General features: G+C 33.9%; 1 non-coding gene across 1 annotated transcript; it reads right to left on the bottom strand.

The window, feature by feature from the left end:
* Nucleotides 1-8,318: 8,318 nt before the first annotated feature.
* Nucleotides 8,319-8,425, bottom strand: LOC129314727 (small nucleolar RNA R71). Its single transcript, XR_008594237.1, has one exon. It is a non-coding gene; the product is annotated as a small nucleolar RNA R71 (small nucleolar RNA).
* Between the last annotated feature and the right edge of the window lie 1,588 nt (nucleotides 8,426-10,013).

Here is a 10,013-nt window from a genome sequence, read left to right as displayed (position 1 = left end):
TCAACCTTTTCCTAAGAAAATGGATTCGCAATGTCAAACATCTATATTAAATTATAAAATTTTAATTAAAACATTAACCAATTAATTCAAGTAACAATAAAATTAGCTTTTAAAAAATATAGTTACCTCATTTGTAAATTCAATCATTCCTAATGTGATGACATTGAGCATATGCCTCATCACATATAAGCCGCACAAACTACTCTTCAATGGTTGCCTGCGACTCTATATAAAAACACACACATATATATATATATATATATATAAACAATTGGGAGTTAGTAATAAATATTCACAATTGAATATGTTAATAAAATGTTAGTTTTAACATACCTTTGGCTCAATCCACATAGGATCCTTTAGTTCATGTGGGTGCCTTTTCAGGACCATTGTTTGATATGTTTTTATTTCCTTATGATCAACGTCACGAGATTTGTAACTAATATATCGATAAAAATTAATAGTTTTTGTACAAGTACACTTATGAGTCTATTATCTTCTTTATGTCATTGTTTGGTTTGTAATGGAGGGAGCATAAGAAGAGGACTGTGTTACTCTTCAATGAAAGAACAATCAGTTGCCAGTGGTCCCTACAAAATATAGTGAGATATTAGAAGAAATCCACATTTAACGAAAAAACTATCAATCGTAAATTGATCCTTACAAATGCATATATGGAGCCATGAAAACATCCTTTTTAGCTTCACATATTTGTTGCTGGAGGTACTGGGATCTTATTTCAAGAGTATTCCTTTCTCCGTCATATGATGAGGGCAAAGAAATCTAAAATGATCACCTTTGCCCAATGTAATGCACAAATGATAGAGGTACCTATAATGCAATTATGGTAGTTGATCGATCTTGATAAGTTAATTATATTTAAGTAAAACATACTTACAACATAAAAAGCTTAATTAATGCTGTGGTAAGCTAACTTTTTGAGAGAAGCCAATTTAAATCTTCCCATTCAATCATTATTAGACTCTCCACTCCCACAACAAGTTATAAATTGCTAAAAGAATAGGCCATGAGCCATGTATACTACTAAGGCTACCGTAAGGATTCATTCTATCAGTAGAAAGTCTAAGCCTCAGGTTCCTTGGTTCATTGCCAAATTTAGGAAACAATTGATTAATTTTATTCCTTTGAGGCGAATCGACTAGATGCTGAAATTTTCCATCAAAAATCCTCTCATCTGCATGCCACCTCAAGTTCTTCACATCATTAATATTTGCAAACAAGCGCTTGAACCTTGGTATAATCAGAAGATACCATAAGACCTTTATAGGAGTCCCTTTCTTTTTGTACCATGATGCATCACATTTTGGACACTTCTCCTCCCCTTCAAGCTCTTTTATATACAACACACAATCATTAGGACATGCATTTTTAAAATTTATACCCATTAGGTACAAGATCTTCTTAGCATCATAATAATGACTTGGTAGTAGATTTCCTTTTGGAAACATTATTTGGAGTAATTCTAGCAACCATGTAAAACTTTGATCACTCCACCTAAAGCCTTCAACATAATTAATTTTAATACCCCAGACAACAAACTAAAATCAGTACACCTTGGATATAAAGGCTTCTCTGCATTAGTGCACAAGTTATCATACACATGTGCTTATTCAAAAGCCTCTTCCCTAACATTACAGATCATATCCTCTAACCGATCTTCATCCATTTCTACTTGATCACCAAGATCATTATTAACTTCTGCATATTGAGACGTACCACTAAGGGTTTTTAATCATTCACTATGCCAAATCCATACCATTTAATTATTGCAAATCCTACTGCAAATCAAGTGTTGTCTTATTTCAGCAACATTGAGTCTCCTCTCATTCAAGCAATTTACACAACAGTACTTCCAACAACAATTAATATCAATAAAATTTCAGGATATTTTTCCTAAACATTAGATATCCAATAACAACAACAACAACAACAATTCTATGAAAAAATAATAATAAAGATAATTCAACAATAATTATTTAAAAATAAAAATAAAATTATAATTAAATAATATTAATCTATAAAAATTAATAATTAAAAAGAAAGAAAAGTACTAGAAAAAAATGGAGCAATGGAACAATGGAAGAGAGTGGATGAGGTATATTGATAGGGAGGGGAGGGGTATAAGAGCCAAGAGGGTGAGGAGAGGGGGTCTTGGGGGAGGGGGGATGATTAGGGGGACCGAGAGGGAGGGGATGGGGGGATATGGTTAGGGGAGGGGCGATTGGGTAGGGGTGCTGAGGGGGGAGAGGGGGCGATAGGGTTGGAGGGAGGGTGATTGAATATAAAAAAATTTATTTTTTTTAATTATAGCTATTCAACAGCAGGTAGCCTCCACCCGTTGTAGAATGAACACTTTCAACAGCTAGTGGAGGCTGCCTACTGTTGAAAGTGTCAGTTTTTTTAGTTCTTTTCAATGCATCTTTCAACAGCGGGTGGCCTCCACCCACTATTGAGACTATAAATTTTTATATCTTTTTCTAATTAGTATTTTCAACAATGGGTGGCTTGCACCTATTGTTGAAAGTTCTACTTTCAATAGCAAATAGTAGCACCTACTATTGAAAGTTGAATATTTTATTTTTTAAAAATGCCTCTTTTCAATAGCGGGTATATCACACCCACTGTTGAAAGTGGAGTTTCAACAGTGGGTTGCCTTCACCCCTTGTTGAAAGTTGTTTAAAATTAAAAAGATGCCATCGCCTCTACATTCAATAATGGGTGCGTGTTAACCGATGTTAAAAGGCCCCTACAAAATTTAAATTTTGCACTAGTGTCATGAATATGGATAGGAAAGGAATGATATAAAGATTTAAAAAAAAAAAAAGAAATCGACCACTCTATATATAATATAGAGTAATTAATGAATTATGAGTCACATGCATGAGCGTTCACATATTCCTTCAACCGTTGAAACAAATTCGGCAGTATAATGACATAGAGAAAGTATTGTCAGGCTCAAACTCTATTTTTAAACTTGGCATCTCACTCAACAAATCAACTTCAACCATATACAATTCTAATAGCAACAAAATCATCACAAAATAGCATTTTCATATCAACTTTCCTTATTATAATTTATATATAAAATTTGTTCTTAGGACTGTTTCTCAAAAAATGTAAAATGATTCAAATAAAACTAAAAAAGTATTATAAAATGTAATTTTTGAAAATTGTTTTTAATAGTTAAGAATATATAAACATAGTAAAACAAAATCAAATACCTAAAGAAAACCAAGAGCCCAAGAAAATGGTAGAATAACAATGGAAGAGTGAAAAGGCAACGAAGCATCTATATATGGCAAGCAAGAACATGTTAGTGAGGGGGTGACAGGGTTGGAGGGAGGGGGATTGAATATAAAAAAAATTATTTTTTTAATTATAGCTGTTCAACAGCAGGTAGCCTCCACCCATTGTAGAACGAACACTTTCAATAGCTGGTGGAGGTTGCCTACCGTTGAAAGTGTCAGTTTTTTTAGTTCTTTTCAACGCATCTTTCAACAATAGGTGGCCTTCACCCACCATTGAAAGTACTAATTTTTTATATTTTTTTCTAATTAATATTTTCAACAATGGGTGGCTTGCACCTATTGTTGAAAGTTCTACTTTCAACAGTAAATGGTAGCACCTACTATTGAAAGTTGAATATTTTTATTTTTTTAAATGCATCTTTTCAACAGCGGGTATATCACACCCACTGTTGAAAGTGGAGTTTCAACAGTGGGTTGCCTTCACCCCTTGTTGAAAGTTGTTTAAAATTAAAAAATGCCATTGCCTCTACTTTTGATAATGGGTGTGTGTTAACTGATGTTAAAAGTCCCCTATAAAATTTAAATTTTACACTAGTGTCATGAATATGGATAGGAAAGGAATGATATAAAGATAACAAAAAAAACAATAAATTGACCACTCTATATATAATATAGAGTAATTAATGAATTATGAGTCACATGCATGAGCATTCACATATTCCTTCAATCGTTGAAACAAATTCGGCAGTATAACGACATAGAGAAAGTATTTGTTGGGTCAAACTCTATTTTTAAACTTGGCATCTCACTCAACAAATCAACTTCAACCATATACAATTCTAATAGCAACAAAATCATCACAAAATAGCATTTTCATATCAACTTTCCTTATTATAATATTATATATAAAATTTATTCTTAGAACTATTTCTCAGAAAATGTAAAATGATTCGAATAAAACTAGAAAAGTATTATAAAATGTAATTTTAGAAAATTGTTAACAGTTAAGAATATATAAACATAATAAATAAAATTAAATACCTAAAGAAAACCAAGAGCCCAAGAAAATGGTAGAATAATAATGGAGGAGTGAAAAATCAACAAAGCATCTATATATGGCAAGCAAGAACATGTTAGTGATGGATCCAACCTTGGATTGCATGAGGTTTTGTAATGATGGATTGATCATCCATATTTAAATCTACACTCTCTGGCCATGTAATGGAATTATTGCTATCTTTCTCCATTTCAGTTATAAGACTTTAGACATTGATTTTAAAATCATATGAAGCAACTCGATGTCATTTGCTTTAGGTCTAATCATGGTAATTGCCAGGTTCAATTATTATACTTAAATCATTCTCATACTCATAATTATAATTATAATTAAAACAATATATAAAATGGATTGTCAATCTTTTTGGTTATTTGCCATAGTTCTGGGCCCTTTGCCATATATCACTATAGAAAAACAAACTTTTAGCAGCAACAAACCAAAAGTTGCCACTAAAAATTTGTAACGGTGACTTTTTGCCACTAAAAGGTTGTTGCTATTTGATAGAACACATTTGTTACCCACTTTTATTTGTCAATTAGGACTATTTTATTAATGATTTATCACCTTCAAGTGCACACATTGCATTAGATTTGGAACTTTGCCTAAGTTTCTAAGATCAGTGCACTAGGGGCATTTTGGTCCAAAAAATGAACTTTTGAGAAAATGTACAAAAAAAATTGACAAAGTGCATTTTATGTCCAGTTGATGAATGGTGAAATTATATTTTTAAAATTTATTTTAGTTTGGGAGTAATTAAATAAAAAAGTCAACACTTTCTTAAGTGTCTTAGTTTGTCCTAGTTTTTGGTTTGCCTTTGTGTGAAAATTTTTATATAATTTTGTGCAGCCTGAAACTTGATTAATTTAATAAATTCTCCCTTCTAATTATGAATTTAATTCTGGACATGAATTAGATTTTATTATATCATATGCTATTTAATTGAATTATGTGATTTATGTGACATAGGTGGCATGTGACTTGTGCATCAATTGGGCAATTGAGGTCAACACTCTTTGAGGACAATGGCTGATGGTTTGCACGTGAATTATGATTATTTTGAGGGATTAGATCAGCTAAAATGATGTGGATGACACATGGAAAATTAGGCACACATTGGAATCATCTACAAACCAATAGGAAGTTGCCACCTTGCAAGTGTGACAAGGCTCCCATTTACATTTTAATTTCTTTTTCCTTATTTTAATTAAGCTTCAGCTGATGGGAGACACCAAGGAGCACGCCATTTTAAGTCCCAAATGGGATCCAACACATATCTCATTCATCTTCCACATTCTCTCTCTCTTGTTCATAGTGTTCTTCATTTTCTCTCTTTTGTTCTTCATTTTCCAGCACCCTAACCTCCATTTTCAGCCACCAAACCTCCACAAAAACTCATACCATTCTTCTCCTCTCTTCATTTTCGTTCCATCCCTTCCATTTTCACAAGGATTGAAGCTCATTTCCATCATTCAAGAGCTATGGAGTTTGGCCTTCACAAGCAATCACTAGGGTTCTTGAAGATGAAGATTGGCTAAGTTTCTTTGTGGAATCCTAGAGAGATGAAGATGGAGGATGAGTCTTGAGCTTCAAATTGGCTAAGTTCTTTTGTTTCCTATCCTCTTCTCTTTTTACTAGATGGTTAGATTCCTTAATCTAGGGTCTAATCATCTTAGCTTATAAATTCTAATTTGAATTTGATGTTGATGTAAAGAGAGAGGATTGTTTCATTTAATTTCTTCCTTGGACAGCCATGACTGAATTTTGCCACTCTTTGTTTGGCACATAATCTTGTGTTTTTCAATTAGTGAATTTCTTGTGTTAATATTGCATAATCTTGTGGTGTTAATGCTTGTGTTATTGAGTAGCTTGACATAATCTTGTGGTTGCTCAATTTATGTGTTTGACCATGGCTGTTGAGAGAGGATTTTGAATGAATCACTTGGCTAATGTCTTCACTAATTGGTTAATTGAACTAGGGACTTTAATCTAAGACCTAGGGAGGTTAGCTAATTAGGTTCATTGGCTTAGGATAATTTTCTTAAGTCATGACAGCTTTAGTCAAGAGGAAAGGGAAGCTAAATTTAGCCTAATCATAAGAAGATAATGAGTCCAAAATCAACTAATCTCTAGGGTTCCATTATTGTAAAAAGGGAAGTTCATTTCACTCACTTTCACTAGCATTTTAATTACTTGCATATTAGGTAATTAGTTTAGATAATTAGATAGATAACTAAATTCCTACAAACTTTGGTTGATTTATTTCACTAGATAACTTTCAATTAGACTTAAAACCATTCCTTGGGAGATGACCTAGGGTTGGCCCTATATTGCATTAGGGTTAGCTTTAGTGTAATTTTGAGGATAAGCGACTAATTTCCTATCAAAATTTTGGCGCCGTTGCCAGGGAATGGTTTAAGTTTAATTCTAAGGTTGTTTAGTACTTAATTCACATTTTTAGTGTTCCTAGAAAATTTTTTTGAAAAATTATAAAAATTTGTGTCTTTTTTAGTGTTTTTTTGTGTGTTTTGAGTGTTTTTATTCTGTTTTTAAAAAAGGAAAAAAATTTAGTGCAATTTTCGTTGGTTTGGTGTAGAGCTGAAAATACTCTGTTTCTAGTGTCTCTGTCTGAAATTGAAAAATTAACTGGGAATGAGTCTGAGGGAATTTGAACGTGGAATTTATTTCATTGAAAGATCTATATCCTAGCTTCACTTTAAAATTGGTTTGGTCAATTTTGGACGTGGGAAGTGTCCTGTGGAAATTTTACAATCTAACAAGGTCCAGGGAGCCATTACAGAGGATTCCCAAAACCCTGTTTCAACTTTGAGTTAGCATATCTTCGTCTTTGTGCGTTCAAATTGATTGATTCCAGTTTCATTTTTCTTATCGCTGTCTTATCTTTGTTTCTTGTGTTTAGGATTTTCTTCACTTTTTCCATTTTCCTATTTGAAAGTTTGTTAGAAGCTCTGAAGGTCTTCTGGACGAAATCCTGTTTCTCCAGACTTGAGGACCAACTTGTGAAAAATTTTGGGAACGATTGGGAAGGATTTTTAATCTAAAAGTTTTATATAATTTTCCTGTATATCTCTTGTGTTTCTCATAAAATTTTCAGGGGAATTTATCATGTGGATTTGCTGATAGAAAATTCACAAGTTCACTGTCTCCAGAGAGCCTACTGTGTGAATTCCAGAATTGCCAAAGCTTCTTGATTGAGCATTTCTAACTCTCTTTCTACTTGTTTGGTGTTATTTTTTTTTTTCATTTTGTTGCTATTGAGTTTAATAAAAAAATAAAAAAATTTCTCTTGCTGTTGTGTGTTTTGAATTGTTTCATGTTGATTTGCATTTTAGTTTAGTTTGTTCTTTGTTCTTAATTTTCTTGAGCTTGATTAGTGCATGACCGAAGAAAACATACCTCTTTTGTTGAATTAGATCCAGAAATTGAAAGAACTATTTCTAGATTGAGAAGATCACAACCTATTCTTGATTCTCATTTGGTTTGTAATTCAACAATGGAAGGTATCTTAGGACATGAGCATGTGCATAATGAGGGCCATGGGAATGGGAATGAGAATTTGCATGATGATGGCCATGTTAATAATGAATTTGAAGGCTTGCATAACCCTAGAGAGGAGAGGAGCATTAGGCAATTAACTCAACCTAATTGGCATGATAATCCTTATGGCTTATATGTTCCTCCTACTAATGTTCAATTTGAAATTAAATCCTCTTTGATTAATGCATTGCCTAAATTTCATGGGTTACCGGGAGAGGATTGCCATAGGTTTTTGCATACTTTCCTATTGGTTTGTGATACTATGAAGCCTATGCATGTAAAATGTTGATGATGTTCAAGCTAAGGCTTTTGTATTTTCTCTTGAAGGTTTAGCAAAGGAGTGGTATTTCAACTACCCTTCTTATGTGAAAGTGAGCACATGGGCCGAGCTAAGAAGACTCTTCTTAGATAAATTCTTTCCAAATTCCAAGGTCACCAATTTGAGAAAGCAAATCTATGGGGTCCAACAAGGAGAGGATGAGAGTCTCTATGAGTATTGGACTAGATTCCAAGGCCTTTTGGCTAAATGCCCACACCATCAAATTTCTAGTGAGAATTTAGTCCAATATTTCTATGAGGGCTTGATTCCAAGAGACAAGTTAACATTGATGCCGCTAGTGGTGGATGCTTGATTGACCTCACTTCCTTAAAGGCTTGGGAACTAATTGACAAGATGGCTTCAAGTGGTGCTCAATACTCTACAAGGGAAAAGAAAATGTGAATATGGTAGGTTTCCTCAATTCTTAATGATTCATATGTGGACTTGCTAGCTGCCAAGATTGGGAGAATTTTGGCTCCACAAATATCTCAAGTGAGCAATGTAAGTACTTCTCAAGCACTTGTCCCTTATTCTTGTACTTTTTGTGACTCACCTATGCATGTAGAAAGCAATTGTCCTATTAAGTTTGAACAAGTAAATGCTATCTACAATGGAAAACAATCCTATGGTGGGAGGCAAGGGCAAGGAGCTTATTCTAATACTTACAACCCTTCATGGAGAGACCATCCTAATTTCTCCTATTCAAATCCAAATGTGGCTTTACAAGACAATCAACAAAGAGGATCCTATCAAAACACCTTTGGCCGTGACCCTCCACCTCATTTGTCTCAAGGTAGCTCTTCTCAAAGCTACAATCCAAGTGGTAATTCTCTTACACCTTCTTCTAATTCTTATAGTGATAGGAGGCTTGTTCCATTGAGAGTTCTTCTAATTCGAACTCTTCTAATGATGTGAATGTGTACGTAAGCAGTTGATTGAAATGAACTCTTTGTATAAAAACATGTATGATGGCTTAGGGAACAAGGTAGAGAGTATGGGTAACAAGTGTGAGAACATGAACTCTAAAATTGATGCCCTTACTTCTCAAATGAATATGCTTGCTAACCAATTAAGTGCAGCCAATGCTCAAGCCTCTACATTACCATCCAACACCGTTGCTAATCCTAAAGCTAATCTTAATGCTATCACTTGAGGAGTGGCAAGAGTTGGGAGAAAGAGTACAAGAAGAACAAAAGACAAGGGAAGGCCGAGAAGCCCTCTTTAAATTCTTCAATTGATGTTAATGTTTCTAGTTCTTCTTTTGCTCCTAATGATGCATCTTTTTGTAGAGATGATGAGGATGAAAACATTGAGGAGATCATATGTGAGCAACCACCATCTAAGGTGGAAAAGGGGACTATGGCCGAGTTTTAGTAAGGAAAAAGAGGGAGAGGCCGAGCAAAGTGAAACAAGAAAGGAGAGTTCAAGGAAGGAAGAAGGAAAGCAAAGTCAAGAGATTATGAAGAAGCTTCCTTTTCCACAAGCACAAGTGGTCCCTAAGCAAGTAAAAGGGACAATTTGATCAAGAGGTATATGATTTCTTCCACAAGATTCATGTTAATGTACCCTTGATGGATGTAGTTAAGAACTTTCCTAAGTATGCCAAATTTTTGAAAAGATTGTTGTACAAATAAAAGAAAATTTAGGCCTAATGCAAGGGTACAATTACCCTCATCTGTGAGTGCTATCATGAAGCCTCAACTCCCTATAAAATGTGAAGACCCCGGTTCCTTCACAATTCCATGCAAGATTGGCAACACACATTTTTCTCATGCATTGATAGACTTAGGTGCAGCCATTAATGTTATGCCTC

The sequence above is a fragment of the Prosopis cineraria genome, unplaced genomic scaffold (assembly GCF_029017545.1).
Source record: "Prosopis cineraria cultivar Desert tree isolate PC_DT_omini unplaced genomic scaffold, ASM2901754v1 PC6, whole genome shotgun sequence".
Taxonomy (NCBI): domain Eukaryota; kingdom Viridiplantae; phylum Streptophyta; class Magnoliopsida; order Fabales; family Fabaceae; genus Prosopis; species Prosopis cineraria.
The sequence above is the reverse complement of the archived record's forward strand: the minus strand, read 5'-3'. Positions and strand labels throughout refer to the sequence as shown.